This window comes from Danio rerio, chromosome 8 (assembly GCF_052040795.2).
Source record: "Danio rerio strain M-AB ecotype USA chromosome 8, GRCz13ab, whole genome shotgun sequence".
NCBI classification, from domain to species: Eukaryota; Metazoa; Chordata; class Actinopteri; order Cypriniformes; family Danionidae; genus Danio; species Danio rerio.
Window position 1 is genome coordinate 46,035,548 of NC_141028.1, and position 24,651 is coordinate 46,060,198.

The window sequence follows — 24,651 nt, forward strand, 5'->3', positions numbered from 1 at the left end:
ATATAAGGCTAATCGTTCATTCATTTTCTTTTCAGCTTAGTCCCTTTATTAATCTGGGGTCACCACAGCAGAATGAACCGCCAACTTGTCCACCATATGTTTTATGCAGAGGATGCCCTTCCAGCTGCAACCTCTCACCAAGAAACTAAGGCTAATGGACACTTTTAATTTGAGTTTAAAGGATGAATCACAAAATCCAATTAATTTAAGCCCTATAATTGTTTGCTACATAATTTGATCGTAATTATTTGCTACTGCATAAAGCCTTTCGGGTGTCTTAGTGATTAAATTACACGTCACCCAAAGAATTTGTAAAAGTGTGAATTTAATTCTCACTTTCTGGCATTTATTTGCATGATAAAAGAAGACGCAAGCTCGCAAAATAAACAAAAAACAAAAGGAAACGACGCATTTGACATTAACGAGTTTCTTAAGGGCGCGCTGTTCACGCGTTACACCCAATTTGCTGCACCTAAAAAGGACAGTTAAAGCGAAATAGCCAAAAGTGAATGGACAGCAATTCGCATTCAAAACAAACAGGAAAACTATAGGGCTACACCTAACCTTTCCCCCTACATCTGCATTATCCGTCAAATTCCCGAGAGCTTTCTGTGAAAGTCAGCAGTTTATGCATCACTGTTTACACATAAAAATCTCATTTCACACACTGCTCTCTTTAAATGAACGTGCAATCAAATTGAGCAGGATCAGTGTGTAAATCCATTAGTAAAAACCTATCAGTGTCACTCTCCACAACTCTGATGAGATCATCTGCAGATCTTCTCATTCACTTATGGAGCTCTCACTATCTTTTAATCAAACACTACACAGTTGCAGGAATAAACTGAGTTATATAACACTATGCTAATAGTCTGACATAGAGGACTAATGCAATGACAGCAGAGACATGTAGAGTAGAACTAATGAATTTGTTTAAATGCTTCAGATTAGATATGAAGTGTGAATAATGCCACTTATGACAAAGCATATGTTTGAATAATTGGATGTTACTGAGGATATACAATGTGCCTCAGTGGTTAGCACTGTCGCCTCACAGCAAGAAGGTCACTGGTTTAAGTCTTGGGGGGGTCAGCTGGCTTTTCTGTGTGGAGTTTGCATGTTCCCTGTGTTTGCATGGGTTTCCTCTGGGTGATTCGGTTTCCTCCACAGTCCAAAGACATGCGCAGGTTAATTGAATAAACCAAATTAACCGTAGTGTATGAGTGTGTGAATATGAGAATAGATGGGTGTTTCCCAGTACTGGGTTGTGGCTGAAAGGGCATCCGCTGTGTAAAACATAAGCTGGATAAGTTGGTGGTTCATTCCGCTGTGGTGACCCCTGATGAATAAAGGGACTAAGCCAAAGAAAAAAAATGAATGAGCTAATTCTTTCTTTCTTTCTTTCTTTCTTTCTTTCTTTCTTTCTTTCTTTCTTTCTTTCTTTCTTTCTTTCTTTCTTTCTTTCTTTCTTTCTTTCTTTCTTTCTTTTACATTTGGGGATTTTGCTTTCAATACTTAACAAGAACAACATACTCAACAGAAACTTAAAGGGTTAGTTCGCCTAAAAATCCTGTTACGTTAAGGGCAAGGGACATTAAAGAAGATAATCAAAGTAGTATAATTTTATGTCACTCATAAAAAAAGGAACAAAATGTGTTAATTTGTTATTGTAATGTATTATTTGATTTGATTTGAAGATTGTATAATTTTACTTTTATATGTAACTTGCACATATCAGTGGACAGATCAATATCGACTGATAAATGTGTTTTATAAATGTTATTGTGATCATTCCAATAACAAAATTATGCAGATATCTTTAAGTTAATAAATGATGTATTATTTGCACTGGTTTTTCAGGTATTTTGATTGTAATTTTTGTTCAGTGACTTGTTTTTCTTATTTATGCATTAATTTTAATAGATTGATAGACTGATTGACTGCTGTAGATTTATAAATATAAGTTGGCCACAGAAAAGTTTAGTTCATTAATAAAGTTCAGAGATCAGTTCAAACTTTTAAAGTGATTTGAAATAAAGTAAGTTGTTCTCTACATGTATTTGCCTTTTGTTTTGCAATCATGCAGAAAAAAAGTAAAAAAAAGTGTATTCATAAATATTGGCTAATAAAATGGCTAGGGGCCTCAAAAAAGGTTCCACATCGGCGCATCCCTAGTAAATTTTCTCAACACAGTTGGTGATTCAAAAATGCAAGATAACATCTACTAGCACTTTGAGAGTCAAATAATAATAATCATAATCATAATCATAATAAAAACAGGCTAAATATATTCTCATTCAGTTTGTTTAGGATGTGGAGTAAACATAATAAAATAAAGGCAAAATTCTAACAGACCGATGACTTTGCTTTATGAGATCTCAATGTATCATTAGGAGTTATACAGTAATTATATATTTTAATCTGTAAATGATTTTGTTTACCTCTCAAAGTGTTAGTACACTGTAAAACAAATCTGTAATTTTACAAACGTAAAATAACAGACATTAAATTACATAAATTTACCATAACATAATGGAGATTAAATTACAGTAATTTATTATAAAATAGCTGACATTAAATTGCAGTAATTTGTTATAAAATAATGGAAATTAAATTACAGTAATCTATTATAAAATAACAGACATTAAATTACAGAAAGTTACCATAAAATAACAAACATTAAGTTACAGAAATTTCTTTAAATTTAAATTTTTGGTAGATTCCTGTAATTCAACCTCTGTTATTTTACAGTAAATTTTTGTAAATTAACGGCTGTAGTTATACGTTTTTTTCCATCACCCCAGCTGCCGGAAATAAAGTGTAAAATTACAGATTTTTTTTTTTTTTTTTTTTTTTACAGTGTAGCTATTGACTTGCATTTTATGAATCATCACTGACCATAGTTTTAGCAACAACAAAAATGTTCTGGCTCAGTCAATTGAAAATTAAATGTATTATTTAGTTATTAGGAAACAAATATCAACTAATGCATGTCATAATAAGTATAAATAATGATAATTCATTTAAAAATGATACTTAATAACATATCAGTTAATCAGATCCTCTATGGATCTTTAACCAAAACACCTGTTAAGTGATGCATTCTGTGTCTAAACATGAAATAACTATTAAAAAGTTCATGTTTGTGATTCATAATTTGCAGTTATCACTTTATTTTGTTGAATTATTACTTTTAGCCATAATTTACTGTATCAGTTTAAGGTTTTACACAAGGTCGTTGACCAGCTCCTGCTGTGCAAAGAGGCAACCGAGTTGCTCTCCATGCCCCCGTAATCCTTTGCCCTGCCCCAGTCTGCCCCTCACCCCTTCCTCTGTATGTTGTTTTTGTTGGAGCTCAGTGCTTCATATCGGGAGAAACTAAAACACTCCACACACACCCACAGCAGACAGCCTGGCAAAAAACAACAGACAGTTTCCTGCTTAAATCAAGCTGGCAGGCCCTCAAACGAGACTTCGCCCTCTAGTGGATGTCGAAATAGAGACACACTCACACTCGGAGACACGCACACACACTGCTATCTGATTGACTGCGGAGAGATGTGGCTGCCTGCTGCTCTAATAGATCCCTAAGATAAATAAATAAATCCACACATTTAAAAAATAAAAGAATGACTGATAAGAAACAGATGGTCAGATTAGCCAGACAACTTTCAAACACTCACCTCGCAAACACACACCTCTAATTGGCAGATTAGGCAGATGAAATTGAGATCTTCATCAAAAAGCCCTTTGTTGCAGCAAATCAAACTTTTTTTTTTTGTTAGTGAAAGCCATGATTTACTCATGGACATTTTATCACGCTGATAGCAGGGTAGTCGTTCAGATTGGGGAGGGAGGGGGTGTAAGAGGTCAGAGGCTAATTCAGAGCTGTTAATTTTAACACTTTATCAGTAATAAAATAATTTACTTGATTTGATTAGATTTTTTTCAAACAGAAATATCATACATAAAAACTCTTTAACAAAAAATACATTTCAGCATGGTCGAAAATGGAGCAGGAAGAAGCACAAGCTTATTTTTTGCCACCCCATTACTACACACATCATATTACTTAAACTGCTTTCTTCTTTTACTTATCTCTTCTTTTTACATGAGACATATGAGCTTTGCATTAGACATATTTTATCCTTTTGGCATCTTTGACATATCATATGTTTGATTCCATTTACAGATTTACATTTTATAACAGACCCAAAAAATATATGGTACTTATATGGTACTGCAAACAGGCATTAATTGAAATTTTATCATCCCTTTCTCATTTAATTCTTTTTTAATCACCTTTATTAATCATTATATTCATTTAATATTATATATATTTAAACAACTTTTTAAATTAATTAATATCCTGACATTGTTTGAAAATCTAGACTGTTCCATAATTTCACACCTCATACAGACAAACACAAACGTTTTAAAGTTGTCCTTAATTTTCAACCTCCTAAGATTTTGTTCTTCTCTCAGACTACATCCCCCTTGTCTGTCTTCAAAAAACGTTTGTATGCATTTCGGAAGTAATTTATTTCTAGCTTTAAACATAAATTATGCTGTTTCAAATATTAGATTAATTTTAATTTAATTTCAAGGGCTTAAGAAGTGTAAAAATGCTAATATAATGATGTTTATATAAGATTGAATGTTCATTGATGAAAAGTCAGTTTATGTTCCTTTTTATTTTTCAATCAGCTGTGAAGTTCTTGTGTGAGTAAGACCACACAAGTAAAAGCAGCTTTGGCTCTAACTGAGTGTGTGTGTGAGTGATCTCATAGCAGCTGTGTTGTTGTTTTTTGCCCTTGTCCAGCTAACGGAATCAGCACTAAATAACAGGTTATGCCTCATTCACACTAGCAGCGACTTTGTAGCTGCCTGTCACTCTGGGTGGCGACCTGCTGCAAAACCAGGGGTGTGTAGGTCTACAGCATAGAGAATAGCCGAGCAAGCTAAGAGAAGATCATGTTAGCGCTACTAATGCTCCTATTGGCTGTCCATTAACAAAGTCGTTCTTCATTTGCATAGTGTTGACGAATTCTCTACTTGGTCGCGTCAGTCGTCATGCCCACCTGGTCGCCAATGGTCGCTGTTGCTTACACAGACAGATGTCGCAGGAAGTCGCTTACTCTTTGTTGATATGAATGGTCGCTTGTTGCTGCTGCGAGTTGCTTGTAGTGTGATTGTGACTTTATAGTTGTCCTCCATTTCACAAATCTCAAAGTTACACACACAGACCTACAACCTTACCTTACTCTTACAGGAAACCTGTGGGAAATTTCGAAGGTAAAAAGTCCCGGCTAATTATGACTTTTTACAGTTTTGAATTACAAGGACACAAGGCATGTCCTCATAAACCACCACAACACTGTAATACCTTTTTCATACCCATGTCATACAAATTTGCGTCCTCATAATCCCCCAAAACCAGTTCACACACACAGACACACACTTGTACAGCTATCCTTATAGGGACTTCCCATACACATAATGATATTTATAATGTACAAACTGTATATTTGACCCCCCTATCCAACAAAACCACTAAACCCAGACCTCACAGGAAACAAGCTGCATTTTTTACAGCTTCAAATGTAGTTCTGTATGATTTATGAGCTGCTTTTCTTATGGGGACCAAAACAAAATTCACAACAAGGTCAAAATTGACTGGTGTTGCTATACATGTGAGGACAATTTAATTAAATTCAATACAATTAAAATAAATTCAATTCAACTAAACTCAACTCAATCCAGTTAAGCTAAATTCAATTAAAATTAACTTGAATAAATTCAATACAATTATACTCAACTTAACTCAGGTCAATTAAACTCTACTCAATTAAACTCAACTCAATTTAATTCTCCTCAACTCAATTAAACTCATTTCAGTTCAACTCAACTCAATTCAACTCAACTCAACTCAATTTAATTCAATTAAACTCAAATCAATTCAATTCTATTCAACTCAACTCAACTCAAATTAACTCAATTTAATTAAACATAACTCAATTCAATAAAACTCAATTCAATTGAACTCAACTCAACTTAATTCAATTCAACTCAACTCACCTCACCTCACCTCAACTCAACTCAACTCAACTCAACTCAACTCAGTTCAATTAAACTCAACTCAACTCAATTAAACTCAATTCAGTTCAACTCAACTCAATTCAGTTAAGTTGAAATCAACTCAACTTAATTCAACTCAAATAAATTCAATACAATTCACTTTAACTCAATTAAACTCAACTTAATTAAATTCAATTAAACTCAATTAAATTAAATTAAATTAAATTAAATTAAATTAAATTAAATTGAACTTAAATTAACTTAACTCAGTTTAATTACACATAAATCAATTCAATAAAACTCAATTCAATTAAACTTAACTCAACTTAACTCAAATTCAATTAAACTCCATTCAATTAAACTCAACTCAGCTCAACTCAATTCAAATTCAATTCAATTAAACTTAACTCAATTCAATTCAACTTAACACAATTCAAATAAACTCAACTCAAATTTAATTCAACTCAACTCAAATTCAATTCAATTCAACTAAACTAAACTAAAGTAAACTAAACTAAACTAAACTCAACTCAACTCAACTTAACTCAATTAAACTCAACTCAGCTGAACTCAATTCAATTCATTCTTTCATTCAGAAATTCATTCATTCATTCGTTTTCATTCGGCTTAGTCTCTTTATTGATCAAGGGTCACCACAGCGGAATGAACTGCCAACTTACCCATCATATGTTTTATACAGCGGTTGCCCTTCCAGCTGCAACTCAGTACTGGGAAACCCCCATACACTCACATTCACACACACATACACAACGGGCAATTTAGTTAATTTATTTCACCTGTACCGCATGTCTTTGGACTGTGGGGGAAAACAGGAGAACCCAGTAGAAACCCACGCAAACACGGAGAACATGCAAACTCCACACATAAATGCCAACTGGACCAGCTGGGGCTCAAACCAGTGACCTTCTTGCTGTGAGGCGACATCACTTCCCACTGTGCCACCATGTTGCCCTCAATTCAATTAAACTCAATTCAACTCGACTCAACTTAACTTAGGGCAACATAATTCAATTCAAGTTTAGCTATATACAGCTTTTGACAATCAATATTGTTGCAGATCAGCTTTAAAAAAGGTGCAAACTATCACAAACAAACATCTGAATGCACATACACACACTCACACTCATTCACACACAGGTCAAGTGGCCTGATGGGCCTAAAAGCCAACAGAGGTGAAGCTACTTGAGGGGTGTGAGCTGTAATTTGGGGCCTGTTTGAAGTATACAGCTGTCAGGCTCCTAACACGTCAGATCTGATCTCACAGCTTGATTTGTGGAACTTCAAAACCCACAAATCACACAAGCTGTGTGTGTGTGTGTGTGTGTGTGTGTGTGTGTCTTTCTGTGCTTATATGTGGTGCTTCAGGCCATGAAGAAGAACGACAGAGACTTTCAACAGGCTGTCCTCTTGAACTGAAGCGATATTGCCTCATATGTTGTGTATTGGTAGTTTGGATCACTCTGTTTTAATAGCACCATTCCAAGTGTTCATATGGGAGTGCTAAACACCAAGAAAACTCCTCAGACGATATCACACCCATGTGCCACTCAACACCCCACTGCAGTCCTTTCGCGCACACACTCACACACACACACAAATATACACACACACTCACACACACACACACACACACACACACACACACACACACACACACACACACACACACACACACACACACACACACACACACACACACACACACACATAGATCACAATCTTTCTGTTGATTTAAGCCTGTGAAGCGAATTCATTGAGATTTAAGAGGCAATCATGAAGGTTTGTTTACCTTTTAGCTTAGCCAGTTAGCATTCTCTTCTGATTTAAGTACCGTGACTCTTTGAAATTCTTGAAAACATGTGTCTATTCACTTCTTCTCTCTCCCTCATGTGTACTCGCTAATCACATCGCGGAGGATGCCGACAAGTTGTCAATGAATGTGTTTTTTTCCACCTCTTTTTAAGTAAGATGCGAATTCTGCGGCTCTGGGTCGGTCCAGCCCAGCTCATTATTGAAGACATGCTTGAAATATGGCGCCTGCGGGCAGCCGCCTGACTCTTTGACTCTTTACCCTGAGACGGCCCTCTCTGATGAGTCTGATAACATGGGTGCTCACCTGGACACAGCCAGGGGAGTTTTAGGCCCCGTTTACACTAGTACGTTTTAGTTTTAAAACGGCGTTTTAGAATGAAAACGATCCGCGTCCACACTCGCGTTTTACCCAGCGTTTCTGAACTGCTCTCCGTCCACACCAAAACGCTGAAAACGCACATCACGTGACCACACAGACGCTCTCGGGCAAGCGCTGCGCCCATCTACCCAGTTGAGAGCTGTGCTAGTCGGACTTCTCATCAAGCATCTCCCGCTGGATCTAATCTCACTATATTTATTAAACGGGATATTTCATTTATCTTGTTGTCTTTATCTAACGACATATTCCCTGACTTTGGGCATTGGAATCTATTACTTGTTCTCAGGTAACGTGTTTTGGCTGAGCGCAAAGATAAGTTAATGATTAATGTAACCACGTAGCCTACATTCTGTATATTGACTGATCGCTTGCCTTTATTTCCTATAATGTATAAACTTATTGTATGCTATACTTTTTAAATGGCCATTATCAATTCTTAAAGCTGATACTCAGCAAAAGAGAGGGTGTGTTTCGTATTTTCACTGAAATTGAAAGGAGGCAGTTGTTATCAACTCCGTTTTGTTATAAATATCCACACAGTGAAGATGACACTCATCTTATGCAGCACGACGCCTCAACATTTCTGCTGTCTAAGTTGCTAATATTAAAATGAAAATAGGCAGTTCCGTATATCATGTTTACATTTTATTGTTGAGAAAGTGAAACAACGAAGCCAGGGTGATGTGAATGAAGTTATAAAGTACACTGTTCCCTTTGAAGATTTACCCGTGTCCTCGGTATAGTCTGCTTTTCCATATCAAACTGCGAAGAAGATATGCAGCCTTGATCAAACTTGCGAAGTCTGAACTTACACGGAGAAGATGCAGGACTGAACTGTGCGTGTTAGGCTACTTAATATTCAGAAAAAGCCCCAATCAGAGAGGCGAACGTCTGCAGCCCCGCCTCCGTTTTCAGATTTCTCCGTTTTCCATCATCCACACTGAGACGGAGCAGCAGCGTTTTAGAATGAAAACGGCCTCTCCAGCGTTTTCGAAACGATCCGTTTTCGGCGCTCGAGAACTCCGGCGTAGTGTGGACGGATGGCGTAACCGTAGCAAAACTTATGCGTTTTCAAACTAAAACGCATTAGTGTAAACGGGGCCTTAAAATGGGGGTTCTTTTGCATAATCTTAGCCTTAAATCTTATCATAATGAAAGCGCCACATGGACCTTGTTTAGAGGCTGATTTTGTTTAGCTTTTTAGTAATTATTTATATTTCTGTAACATTTGTTATAATCAGTACACAACCCCAAATCAGAAAAAAAGTTGGGACAGTATGGAAAATGCAAACAGAACAAGAAAGTAATGATTTCTAAATTGACTTTGGCTTGTATTTTCATTGCAGACAATACAACAAACATTATTTAAGGTGTTCCTCAGGATTTTTTATTGTTTTTCTAAATAAACACTTTATCCAATTTTGTTTTTTGCCACACATTTAAAAAAAAAAGTTGAAACAGTAAAGCATTCACCACTTTGTAATGTTGCCATTCTTTTTTACAAAACTTCAAAGACTTTTAGAGACTGAAGACACCAAGTGATGGAGTGTTTCAGGTGTAACTTTGTCCTATTCTTCCTGCAAACAAATCTTAAGATAGGGCAACAGTACAGGGCCTCCGTTGTCACATTTTGCACTTCAAAATGCACCACACATTCTCTATTGGAGACAAGTCGGGACTGCAGGCAGGCTAGTCTAGTACCTGTATCTGCAGCCAGAAATGTGGTTTTGCATTGTCTTGTTGAAATATATATGGGTGTCCCTGGAAAAGGCAGCATATTGTGCTCCAAAATCTCTATGCACTTTTCTGCATTAATGGTGCCATCACAGAAGTTCAGATTACCTTTGCCAAGGGCACTAACACAACCCTATACCATGAGAGACCCTGGCTTTTAGATTTGTTGCTGGTAACAATTTGGATGATCCTTTTCTTCTTTGGTCCAGAGCCCACGGAGTTAATTTCTCCCCAAAAATACTTGAAAAACCCACAGTACACGTTTCTACAGTGGGATTGTCCATCTCTGATGTCCCAGAGAAGCCCAGAGTAGTCGACGGCACTTCTGGACACAGTTAACATAGGGCTTTCTTTTGCCACAGTACTGTTTTAACTGGCATTTGTGGATGTAACTGCATACAGTGGTAATTGACAAAGGTTTGCCAAAGTAGTCCTGAGCCTATGTTGTGATATCGCTTATATATGAATGACGATTCTTGATGCAGTGCGCCTGAGGAATCGGAGATCACAGTTGTACAGATTCCTCTAATCTTTTAATAATGTTACGCACTGTTCAAGGTGAAATCTCCAAATGTCTTCTTATCTTTATTTGAGGAATGTTTTTTGAACATTTCAATAATTTTCCCATGTATTTGTTGGCAAACTGGCGATCCTCAGACTATCTTTGCTCCTAAAAGACTAGAAGCTTCTTGGATGCTGCTTATATACCAAACCATAATTGCAATCACTTGTTGAATCACATCATTATTTAACCAATTTACCTGATTACCAGCCCTGAATTGGAATGTGTTGCAAGAACCAAAAATGGGAAACCTGCTTATTAAAAAAATGATAAAAAAACAGCTAACCAGCTTACAAAGTCATAGGAAAGTACGAATACCATCCCATATAGAAATATGATATATGGCTATATATGAAAATTATAGATATTTCTGTAAAATCATATCTAACATATTTGTAGTTTCTTTTTTCTAAATTTGCATACATTGCCTTATGTCAGATTTTTATGTGGGATGTTTTGGGGTTCTGGTTCTCGGCCTGGCTGGGTCACTTGGCATTTCTGTGTGGAGTTTAAATGTTCTTTCCGTGTTTGCGTGGGTTTCCTTCGGGTGCTATGCCTTTCCCCACAAGTCTAAAACATGTGGTATAGGTGAATTGGGTAAGCTAAAATTGCCGTGATGTGTGCATGGATTTTTCTACTGCGTGGAATGTGTGCTGGAATGGTTGGCGGTTCATTCTGCTGTGGTGACCCCGGATTAATAAAAGGACTAAGCCCAAAAGAAAATGAATGAATGAAAAATTTATTAAAATTCTTCATTTATGTCTCACAATTATTATTGTTTTTTTCAGAATTACAACTTTATTTAACACAGTTGAATGTGTATAGTATTTCTTGCAATTCTGGTATAGTTTCATGCTAGTCTGACTTTAAACAATGGAATTCTGACTTTTGTTTCTCGCTGTTCTGACCTTGCATTTCAGAAATGTCATATTCTCTCAAAACTGCAGAAATTAAATTCTCATTTGCAAGAACTTAAGACATAACCAAGAAATGTTAGGCTGTGCTGTGGATGGTAATGAGGGTGATGTAGATTTGAACTTATAGTTTTTTTTACAATTCTTGATTTTATTTTTTACATTTTGTTCATTCATTCATTCATTCATTTTCTTGTCGGCTTAGTCCCTTTATTAATTCGGGGTTGCCACAGCAGAATGAACCGCCAACTTATCCAGCAAGTTTTTTTGCAGCGGATGCCCTTCCAGCCGCAACCCATCTCTGGGAAACATCCACACACACATTCTCATACACTACGGACAATTTAGCCTACCCAATTCACCTGTACCGCATGTCTTTGGACAGTGGGGGAAAACGGACCACCCGGAGGAAACCCTGGGAGAATATGCAAACTCCACACAGAAACGCCAACTAAGCAGGGGATCAAACCAGCAACCCAGCGACCTTCTTGCTGTGAGGTGACAGCACTAACTACTGCGCCACTGCTTCGCCTACTTTTTGATCATTAATACCAAAATGTTATCAAATTGAACCAACAATATAATTGCAGTCATCAAAAATGACAATGTTATTCCATGTACCTAATATAAAACAGTTAAATTATGCTTTATTTTTTCACTCTATACACCTAAAGAGTTCACATCATGAGCATGAGTGCAGTAACCTGCTAAATATATCAGTTGTAGGTCACAGAAACGCACAAAAGACACAAATGGCTCTATTTCCTGAGAATCGTCCATAAATTTTGTGGCTCATAAATAGCTCATCTTCAATGGACACACATGCTGGTGCATGAACACACACACACACACACACACACACACACACACACACACACACACACACACACACACACACACACACACACACACACACACACACACACACACATACATATACAGAGCAGGCAGACTTCCTTTTAAATGGACACACCTGTGCAAATGTGGAGCACTGGATCAGATAAGACTATTGTTATGAAGGAAGCTATTTAAATGATGACTCCGGTTTCTACTGTATATTGATGTTTACAGTGCAGGGTGGTACTGCTAATAACACCATTATACAGAGAAACACTCCATGTGAGAGGCTGGAAAGCACACATACACTAATGCAGTTTTTCCATAAAGGAGAAATTTGCACCCTGTAACTTCAGGTCAAATTGTCGCCTTTATTAAAGCATGCTTTATTAAAGGGGTGGTCCTCTAAGATATTGTACTTTTAACTTTAGTTGATGTGTAATGCAGCAGTGTGAACATAAACAACATCCCTGAATGTTAGACGCTCGAAGTTCAATTCATAATTCATTTACAGAGTTAGCTTAGCTAAGCCTACAATGAACAAAGTTTGAGGACTACAAAATAATACATCCAGGCTAGTGAGATGATTTTGTGCATTCACCACGCGCACACTCCCCATGCAGCAAAGGGGCAGGGCTAGAGATGCTGTAGTTCTGTTATGTAAGAGAGAAAGCTAAAATGCCATCCAACATATATATATATATATATATATATATATATATATATATATATATATATATATATATATATATATATATATATATATATATATATATATATTAGGGATGTGCGGAGCAGCCGGTATTTGTATTTGTATTTGTTGAGGGGGGAAAAGTATTTGTATTTGTATTCGAGTAAAATTCAAAATGGCGCAAAAATATATATTTTTTTCTATTACACTTCTAATCTACGTTATAGTGAAAGTATTGTTTAATTATACCCATTATATAAATTATAGATATGCAATATTGGCTGTTGTTTTTGAACATGTGACAAGAAATGTCATTGAAAAGATAATAACATAGAAGCCATTATCTCATCCATGGTTAAACAACTAATAAAATACCATTGTGAATATTATGAACCCCACCACCACCGTTCTTGTTGAAGGACACTGAATAGAGAGAATAAAAACAAATAATACTTCAAAAAACTGTTCTTCTTCTGAAAGAACTTCTTTCCAATGGACAGAATTCCAAAAAAATCAATTAAATAAATAAATCTAAATAAAACCCTGCCTGGGAGATCTGGCAGAACAAAAGTATTCTATATAATACTAAAAGATACAGTCCTGCTTTTGTCATCTGCCTGCCACAAAAAAGACACAAAGTTTTTTTTTTTTTTTTTATGTTTGAAACTGACTTGCTGGGGCAGAATGTGGCTGTGTTGATGGTTTGGTGCTTGTGGGGGATTTAGCAGAACATAGCTGTGGTGATTGAGGGTATTGATGCTTGTGGGGGGTTCACAGACAGTATCAGGAGAGGATGCTTTTAGTGCATGTGATAATACATTACATAGAAGGTTGCGCGGTGGTTCAGTGAGTAGCACTGTCGCCTGACAGCAAGAAGGTTGTTGGTTGGAGCCCCGACTGGGTTCTCCCCATGTTGGCGTGGGTTTCCCCCACAGTCCAAACACATGCAATACAGGTGAATTGGGTAAGCTAAATTGTCCCTATTATATGTGTGTGAAAGAGAGTGTATGGATGTTTCCCAGTGCTGGGTAGCAGCTGGAAGGGCAGCCACTGCGTAAAACATATGCTGGATAAATTGGTGGTTCATTCCACTGTGGCAACCCCAGATTGATAAAGGGATTTAGCCGAAAAGAAATGAATGAATGATTATGGATAGAAGATGTTGACAGATGTTTAATGCCTCTGCTGATTTCACTTTTGTAAACATTAAACAGTATCACTTTGTTTTATCTGCAGCACCACTGACTGTAAAATGCTTCCACACAGAACATGAAGGTTTTTTTTTCTTTTGACTGGTGGAGGACCAAGAAATGGCCCAGCAGCAGTCTCATTTTTTTCATGGTGCCCAAATGTATTTGAGGAGTTTCAAGTTAATAAAAAGTGACGGGAAGCTATGCTAAGGTTAACTAGCCTATAGCATATATCTTGCTGCCTGCAAAAGACAGTAATTTAGACGTACCATATAACTCCCATAAGTGCATACTATTCGACACAACTGCAAAAGCATCATTTTAACCTTTATAAACAAACGTTAACGTTACTCTGTCAACAGTCTATTGTCTAAATTACCGCACTAACAGAGCTAAAGTTGCGTAAACAGAGCACCCGGTTGCAGACGTCAATAATGCAGCGTAATAGAATATCCCGAACAAACTCCGCTTCAATTCCACTAACTTACAAGTTTATAAACTGCCTTTGGAACCCAATTAAGGTACAAAAATCTATTTAACAAAAATAGTGATGCAGTGAAGTATTTTTTTTTCGCTCAGCCGAGCTTTCTGTCTGTTGCTGTGGAGAAGCTTGTGTCAGACACCTTTTATCTCCGCCCCGCCCTCCCACTACTGACTAAGCGCGTCTCTCTCTCTCTCTCTCTCTCTCTCTCTCACTCACTCACTTCACTCATGCGGGCATGCACAGTGGTCTCATGAGGAAACGCTGCTTTTTGATATAGTGATTTTCTTGCTCCTGAATACAAATAATTTTTCAAGTATTTGTTCGAATCAAGTATTCGTAAAAACACGCTATTCGTGCTTTTCCGAATACCGTATTCGGGTTCGGCTCCACCCTTAATCTATGTATATGTATATATATATATATATATATACCATTTGACAAAGAAGTGCTTCCAGAATCTCTCACAATTCAGTTCTGGATTCAGCAAAAAACTCCTTCAACCGACGAATCTGTGGAATCACAACAGTATTTTTTCACAGCATATTTTGTTAGCTGACCAATCAGAGCCTCTTTAGGGCAAGCTTTCAAAGGAACTAGGAAATATGACAGTCTTTTGCATGTTAGCTGGGTAGCTGTATAAATGAAAAAAATAACATGATTTTCTACAAATGAAGCATGAGCACACATTGCTTTGCATCTTATAAGCACAACCAAGCCCAACGCAATCTCAAGGCAATTTGTAACTTTTTGATTTAGTGGCTAATTCATATGAATTCATAAGATCTAATTTGTACAATTTAGTATGATTTGCTCTTAACCAAATGATGGTTAGGGTTAGGGGTGGGGTTGGGTGCCATGCCTCCTTTTAAAAATTAGACCTTTTTGTATAACTGAACTTTTTTGAATTTGTATAAATTAGCCACTATACTGACAAAACGTGAAATACTTAAGTTTCCTCGTGAGATCAGTCTGCCAAGCCTTAAAAATAACCCTGGACCACCCCTTTAAATGTTAATCTTTTTTTTTTGGGGGGGGGGGGGGGGGGGGGGTTGGGGGGGGGGTAGTATATAAGAATATAAATTCTTATATTTAATATGAGGTGAATGTGAGTTAAATACGGACAATATGGGATGAAATGTGATGAGTGAGCCTAATGAGAAAATATAAAATTTTTTACCCAATATTATCATCACTTACCCAATTTGTTTAAAATGGATAATTAATTTAGGAAGAAAGCTATAGTCTTTATGAATGGTTCACTGAATGACTCATAATTATAATCAAATAATAATAATAATAAAATGATCTTTATTTTGTTTCCAACTTTTTTACATCAGGCACTTTATATTAACACTTGTTTATTGAGAATTTGTCTAAAATCAATGTGACATTTGATTCATTGATATTGTTTCCTGCTGAAGTTTGTGACATATAGCAAAATGCTTGAATAATTTTGATTCTATAGCTTTTACACTGTATATAAAACCCCACCACATACCTCATGTGCTCATATATATATATATATATATATATATATATATATATATATATATATATATATATATATATATATATATATATATATGACCACATGAGGTATGTGGTGGGGTTTTGGGATGTATAGATATATACACAAACTGTGCTTAGTATTTTAGTGCTGTCAAACTATTTATCGCGATTAATCATATTCATAAATCAATGTTTGTATCAACAAAATATAATTTTGTTCTTATTGTTTGTTTTTATGCAAATAAATATGTTATTTTAAATATTAATACATATTTAGATATTTGTTAATTTTTTATTTTATGTATCTTTTATGCTTTACGTACAGTATGTGTGTGTGTTTATACACACAGCGCTCAGCATATATAAGTACACCCCTCACAAATCTCTCTTTTAAATTCATATTTTTAATAGGAAGCTATAAAATATTGTGTTTGTGCATATACATTAGATTAGTCAGTACTGAAGCCAAATCTGGAGCTTATCTAACAAAATAACTTAGGACAATGGTCCAAAAAGTAGTACAGCCAAAATTTATATCTTATAGAAAAATATGAAAAACAAATTTAAAAAAGGAAAAAAAAAATAAAAATTTGTTGAAATTTTGTAGGTTTTACTTTGTTTTTGCAATATTTTGCTTTAATTTAATAGTACTATTAGTACTAATTTAATCTTTCAATTTCTAAATATGTTTGGTGACTAAAATATTATTTTAATAAACATATCTGTTTTGTTTAAATGCACTAAACTACACCATCTATATCCACTAAGAAATTTATAAAAATATTAATTTTCAAAATTGTGTGTTCTAAATTTTGCTGAGCACCATATGTACATGAATATACATGGTATATATTATGTAAATACAAATTGTTATGTGATTAATCATTTGACAGTATTAATATGTATAACTCCATAAGTCTTCTGAGTTATGAAAGCAATCCTCTTGGGTACGCCTTTCTATTGTATAGTATATATATTTTTTAAGCAATTAAACTACATATCATTCTACATCTTGAACATCTCATTCTTCCTCTGTCTAAATGGGAATGGGGAACAATGTGGATTTGCAAGGTGTTTCCCTGCTTGCTCTGAGGGTTTAGTGACCTCTGACTCTCCTCTCTCTCTTTTTTGCCATTCGTTCTCTTAATGGATAAAGCAGCAAATGAAGCAGGAAGAGCTCAGAGATCTGGCTAATGGATGATTATGTGTGTGGTGGGGTCTCCTCCGAAATGAATTAGAATTGTGTTTATGGAAGATTTTCCTGATAATGTATGATCAATACATAAAGTGTTTCGAATAGTTTAATAGGCCATAGTGCTATCTTTGGTCCTTATTTATATGTGCGCTGCAATTAAAATCAAAAACGCACAGATGTATCCCTCCACACACACACACACACACACATTTTTTTTCTTCAGAAAATTTTAATGCTATTTTCTTTTGCCTAACAGAACCCTATAACCACCATCATTGTTTGTCTACCACACATAAAATACAATATTTATTGTCCACAATGCTAACCAGTTTAGTTCCCATTGACTTTTATTGTATTTTATATTGTTATTTTATTTTTCATACGATGGAACTCAAATGGAACTGAAACTTTTTAGTAGGGTTTTATCTGTATTCAGTTTTTTCCATCCATCTATCAATCCATCCATCCATCCATCCATCCATCCATCCATCCATCCATCCATCCATCCATCCATCCATCCATCCATCCATCCATCCATCCATCCATCCATCCATCCATTTATTTAAATACTTTTATAATATTTTTACATTGTATAAAGAGTTTTAATAAAATATAAACTGTACATAAGGATATGATTAATAAATACCTACCTTAAACTTAAAATTAAGCATTTATTTTTTATTTTTTTTACAAAATGATTCATCTCAAATTGAAATGACTTATAGAGTTTAATTTGTTTTAACTTAAATTTTTAAGAAGCTAAAGTTTTCAAGTGTGAAATCTTGGAATCTGATAAAATTTGAGATTATGCGTGTATATGACATAACAATAGTTTTTCGCACATAAAACTAAAATGTTGTTGCCGTCATAAAGTTCATACAGTAAGTACATGTCTTCATATCGAGTAGAGGTGTCAAACTTAGTTCCTGGAGTGCCGCAGCTCTGCACCGTTTTATTTCCAACACTGCTTCAACACACTTTTCTACCTATAGACTTCTATTCACACGCATGCGAATGCGACAGACCGGAAACACAAGCTCGTGCAACAAGTTTCACAGTTTGCTGCATAGGAAAGATCAAGATTGGTCAAATCTGACCTGAGAAATTGCATCACTTGACTGCGTGAGACCAATAGAAGATCAAAACATGACAGAAATTTGAAATATAGACCGATTGCTTGCTATTTTTAAATGTCTAATCATTTTGTTTAATCACCCCGCTTTTCACAGAGTCATACAACAGAATTTCACCCACACAAGCTCTAATGTGACCGCGGCAATACCTGTAGGTCTCAAACAAGCCTGAAGGACTCAATTAGTTGGATCGGGTGTGTTTCATTATGGTTGGAACTAAACTGTGCAGAGCTGCAGCCCTCCAGGAACTGAGTTTGACATATAGAGAGGCAACAGATCCTGAAAACACTATGAGACTCATTCATGCATTCATTTGTGTTTTTATTAACAAAAATTATCATTGCAATCAGAAATTCCAATGCAATCTCATGGCAATTAATAATTTATTGGGTAATTCGTATTCATTTGAACAATCTACATTTTAGCATCATTTGCTCATCCTTAATGAGAACTAGGGTTAGTGTTTGGGACATAAAATCATATGAATTTGTGCAAATTAACCAACAATACCAGCCTGATCTTATAAGGAAATGTAACTATTTTAGGTTACGTTTTGTCAGTTTAGTGACAGTTTAGAATTCAGTCTAATGAAAATGTAAGATTTTAAAAAGGAGGCATAACACCCAACCCTAGCCCTACACCAAACCGTCATTGGGGGATAAACAAATCAAACTAAATTGTATGAATGAGATCGTACAAATTCATACAAATTAACCACTAAATCAAAATGTTATGTATTGCCGTGAGACTGTGTTGACAATACACAAAATGGTTAGGTTTCGTTGTGAGATCAGCTGTGAATACACAGGCACACAGAAATAGTTTTTCACAACATATTTTTTGTGTGTTTTCATGGACAGTAATCCTCATGATGATTTAATTAGGCGAGGCAAGGCTAGTTTATTTATGTGGCACATTTCATACACAGTGGCAATTCAAGGTGCTTTACATAAACAGGAATAAAAGAGACAAGTGTAAGAAAATAAAAACAAATAATAACTATAAAAATAAGAATAAAAAAATAGATAAAACAGATAAAAATGTTAAAAGAGGTTATAAGATAATAAAAAAGAAAAGAAAAGCATAATAGTGCGGTCTATCAGACGCAGCACAGTGCTCATTCAGTAAAGGCACAGCTAAACAGATGTGTTTTCAGTCTTGATTTGAATGTGACTAATGTTGGAGCACATCTGATCATTTCTGGAAGCTGATTCCAGCAGTGAGGGGCATAGTTGCTTAAAGCTGATTCACCCTGCTTTGACTGAACTCTTGGAACTTCTAGTTTATCCTAAAGATCTGAGTGATCTGTTAGGTTTGTATTCAGTGAGGTCCTAGGGCATTTAGTGATTTATAGACAAGTGATAATATTTTAAACTCTATTCTGAACGTAACTGGGAGCCAGGGTACTGAGGACAGGTGTGATGTGCTCTGATTTCTTGGTTCTGGTCAGAATCCTGGCCGCAGCGTTCTGGATGAGCTGCAACTGTCTGACTGTCTTTTTGGGAAGGCCAGTGAGGAGTCCATTACAGTAATCCACCCTGCTGCTGATAAAAGCATGAACAAGTTTCTCTAAGCCTTCACTGGAAACAAAGCATCTGACTCTTGCAATGTTTTTGAGATGATAGTATGCTGATTTACTTACTGCTTTGACGTGACTATTGAAACTCAGATCTGACTCCAGAGTCACACCAAGATTCTTGACCTTATTTTTTGTCGTTTGACCCTTAGTGCCAAAGAACGAATTCACCTTAAGAACCACATCTCTGTTCCCAAACGCAATTACTTCAGTTTTCTCTTTGCTTAACTGAAGAAAGTTTTGGCACATCCAACTGTTAAATAAAAAACTGTTGATTAGCTATACAGTGCTACTTATTTGTATATTGGAGAGCATGGACAAAAGTAACATTTTCCATAAAAAAACTTTTTTTGAAAGATAAAGTTTTTAGGAGAAACATATTTTTGTTGTGGTCACTAACTCACAACAGTGCTCCATCAAAATCAGAGGTTATTTTGTATCAATCTAGAACAATTCCAATTTAACTTCACTTTAAACAAAAGTTGCACATTGTTACGTCTGACCCCATCAACAGGAACGAAAGTAACTCAGGGGTGGGCAACAATATTTTCTAGATTCACTGGCTTAATTGTTTATTTCAAACATATCTGACTGTGATCTTGTTAATGTTAACTGTCAACATATTTTGTTCTTTGTTTTTGCAAAAAAAAAATAAATAAAAAATTAAACAGCATTTTCATTTTAAATTTCACTACCGTCAAACTGTTGCAATTTTCTATCATTTTGAATATTTTTGTATTATTATTGGCAATATGGATTAATCTTATAAAACATATGAGTCAAAATACTGCACACTAATGTGGAAGTGAAAAATAAGGCATGGCTATTAGCAGTGGAACATAAATAACAGTGTTACTTTCATTCCCACAGGAACTCTTGACATTTAAACCTGATTTTACACTAAAAATCTCAGACTTTTCAAACCTAATGATGTGTTATTGCACTAAGAAACCTGTAGATTGATTATTAGTGTGACACATACCTGCCATCACTCCAATTTTTCCCGGGAGTCTTCCGTATTTCAGAACCCCCCCTTTTGTTATTTCTCCCAGAAAACTCCCTTCAATCCTCCACCACCCCAATCCCGCCTACACCGGTCTTCAGCTTTTTGGTACAGTTTAACACCCCTGGATCGCAGACTTTGGTATAGTTTCCGATCGTGGCGGCTGCCCAAAACCCAGAGCATAGTACAGTTACTTAACTGTGTTATTAAGACACCTCACCTAGACATCCCATATCCCCCTCCCAAATTTTCAGAGTGTAGGCAGGTACGATGACATGTGAAAAGAGAAACACAACTTGTAACAAGGAAAAAAAAAAGCGCTACAATCATTTAGTTTCTACACTTAAAAACTGAAATTTGGAGCTAACTGTGGGACATGGTCCAGTAATCAGCTGATATTTGGGAGCTCAATCAAGGGTTGCATGTTGAATGTGCTGTTATAGCCTGGAAAGCAAATGTTGTCAGAGCAGAGCTTTGAGACAATTGCTTTTTTACTTTCGTGCCCGCTCTCCCCTATAGCCAAAAAATATTGTCAAATTCCACAACATTCTGTGTTAACAAGTAAATTCTATTACTGGATTTGTTGGAAGACATTGTATGAAAAATCGTTATGTTAAGTATGATTTCTGAGCTTTTTAAATGGTCGTAATGCCTCTCAGACCGCAAGCAGACTACACTATTTAAACTGCTTGAGAACCAAAAGACGAGCCGGTGCTGGTGTTTTTATTCTCCACATGCTGCTACGCAACACATCTCTGAATTAACAGGAAGTGGCTTCTTTAATCATTATTTGTGTAACTAGCATTTATGTGGAGCCCTTGGGCAGTGGATCAGGAAGAGCTGGAAGGACGAAGAGAGAGAGGAGGAAACGGGCGGGAAAACATGGCAAGAAAAAACAAGGATTGGAGGAAAAACAGAGGCGGAAGATAAAGGTGATGAGAGGCAGGAATGGATAATGAGGAGGATTACAGGAGAATGAAAAACAGAAATACTCAATCACACACACACACACACACACACACACACACACACACACACACACACACACACACACACACACACACACACACACACACACACACACACACACACACACACACACACACACACACGATGTGCATTCACACCACTGCACATTTAAAAAAAACTAGGGGATAAAGCTTACCACCTATCTGGTTACCTCTTTCCTGGGGGCCTGAGAGGAATTCGAACACATCTGGACCCAAATCCTGTAGAAAACAAAAGCTTTACACAGCTTTACCTCAAGCACACACACTCACAGTGGTTTCACCCACAAGACGAAATATGTGTGAGAAAAAGACAGAGCACGGTTCTAGAGTAAACAGAGTAGTGAGGACCATTTTTCACAAGTAGCAAAAGAGCCTGTCATCATGTTGGGCTGGAGTTATTGCTTGTTATAATGATCAGTGTTATAAAACATATATCACCAATATGTCATTCTCAACAAATGGTGCAGTTGTGCCTGAACCACTAAATATTAGACCTCTGACGAACGTGCATATCATGTCTATAGTGCACCCATTGATATAGATATATTTTGAACCTTCATCAGAAGTCCAATGTTCAGTTTAATATTAGTAACACTTTAGTTCAAGTACCAATTCAGACTATTAGGTATTACTGTAACATAATCATTTGCTTATGTCATGTGACTCAAAATTAACTAAACTTGTCAAAGCTGAATAGTCATTCCATATAAAACTAATAGTCCTCATTTCATTATTTGAGTCATTACATACAAAAATGTTGAACTAGTTGTCAAAATCTGTTGAGCAAATTTTATTAAAAAAAAATGTATCTTTTTTTTTCTTCCTGAAAATGTCTTAAAAATTGAACAATTTGATGAATGATTTACAGACCTGTGTGTGTTGTTTGTTCAGTTTCGATATGTACTGCAATATTGTTTACAGTTGTGCACAGCTCTACCCAAAGGGAGTTGATGTTTGTTGTAAATAAGGGTGTATTTATTATTTTGCACAATGCTGTGAATAAATTAGAATTGTAAAGAGCAAATGCAGTAAAATGTGAAACATACATATTCAGTGTCTTGTACTTACAGTAGATTACTCTTACTAAATGCAGAGATGTCTAACTTTACTGTAGTTTTTACAGTAAATGGCTAGGCAAATAGTATATAGTGGTGTCTTGAGCATTTTTAGGAAGTTTCATCAAAATCTGACTTTTTTTGCATTGAAAAAATGTCCAGAGTAAACTCATAATGAAAACATGACAAAGTCATTTGACTATTTTGTTCATAAACAATGGTGTCAGGACTTTTCATTTTGATGACACTGACACTTTGATTGACATGAATACTAGCTTTTGAGGAATGAACTATCCATGTTGAGCAAGTGACACACTTTTGCATGTTATCAACTAGGTTTTGCAGTTTGTACTTGTGCAGAAATGCACTGGTGTTGTGAGAAATGCACCAAAGTGACTGAGAAAAACTGTAAGATACTGACAGTTTATCTGTACTTATGAAGTGCAATATTATTCTACATCCCTAATCTAATATACAAACCACATTAGTAATTATCTATAAGCAGCAAATTAGCAGTTTATTGTGACAAATGCCATTTAGTTACTGCTTTATTAACACTAATAATTGTACCTACTACTAAGTTGTGACCAAAACATCTACTTTTAATTTACTGATAATCATTCAAGATATATTTAGAAATATTTAATGTCACTTTAAGCTGTATAGAAGTGTCTTGAAAAATATCTAGTCAAATATTATTAAGAGTTATTAAAACTATTATGTTTAAAAATGTGTTGAAACAATTTTCTCTTTGTTAAACAGAAATTGGGGAAAAAATTAAACAGGGCAGTTATATATAATAATTCTGACTTCAGCTGTAGATAGATAGATAGATAGATAGATAGATAGATAGATAGATAGATAGATAGATAGATAGATAGATAGATAGATAGATAGGGCTGCACAATATATTGTTTCAGCATTGATATCCCACTGTGATTATTTGCAATAGTCACATCGCAGAATATGCAATGTTAAGTCTGGATTATAATTGATCATTTCACAAGTAAGGCCTGTGACTGAATGGGGTTTTAAAAGCATTCAGCCATAAGAAATTGTACTGTTTGTAACTTTGAAAAGTAAAAAAAAAAAAAAAAAACTATCTAAAATTATAAATTCTTTCCAAAGTTATTCAAGTCATCTACTGAATTTGTAATCATAAATATTGCAATGTTAGATTTCTCCAATATCGTTCAGCCCTAATAAAAGTTGAAAACAGTAAACCCATAAAACAACATGACTATATTTAATAAAAATAAATAAAAATAAAAAATATGAAAAATGGTGACGGTATATTACTAAATAAATGAATACCAGTCAAACATACTCAGTAATAATTTCACCAAATGTCACATGTATAATTTGCTTCGCACAACTCACTGACAATGAAATACGTGCAAATGAGGAACGAATCATAAAATGTCAAAACAGTTCAGCAGTAGGGTTAGTGTAATTGGTAAAACATGCA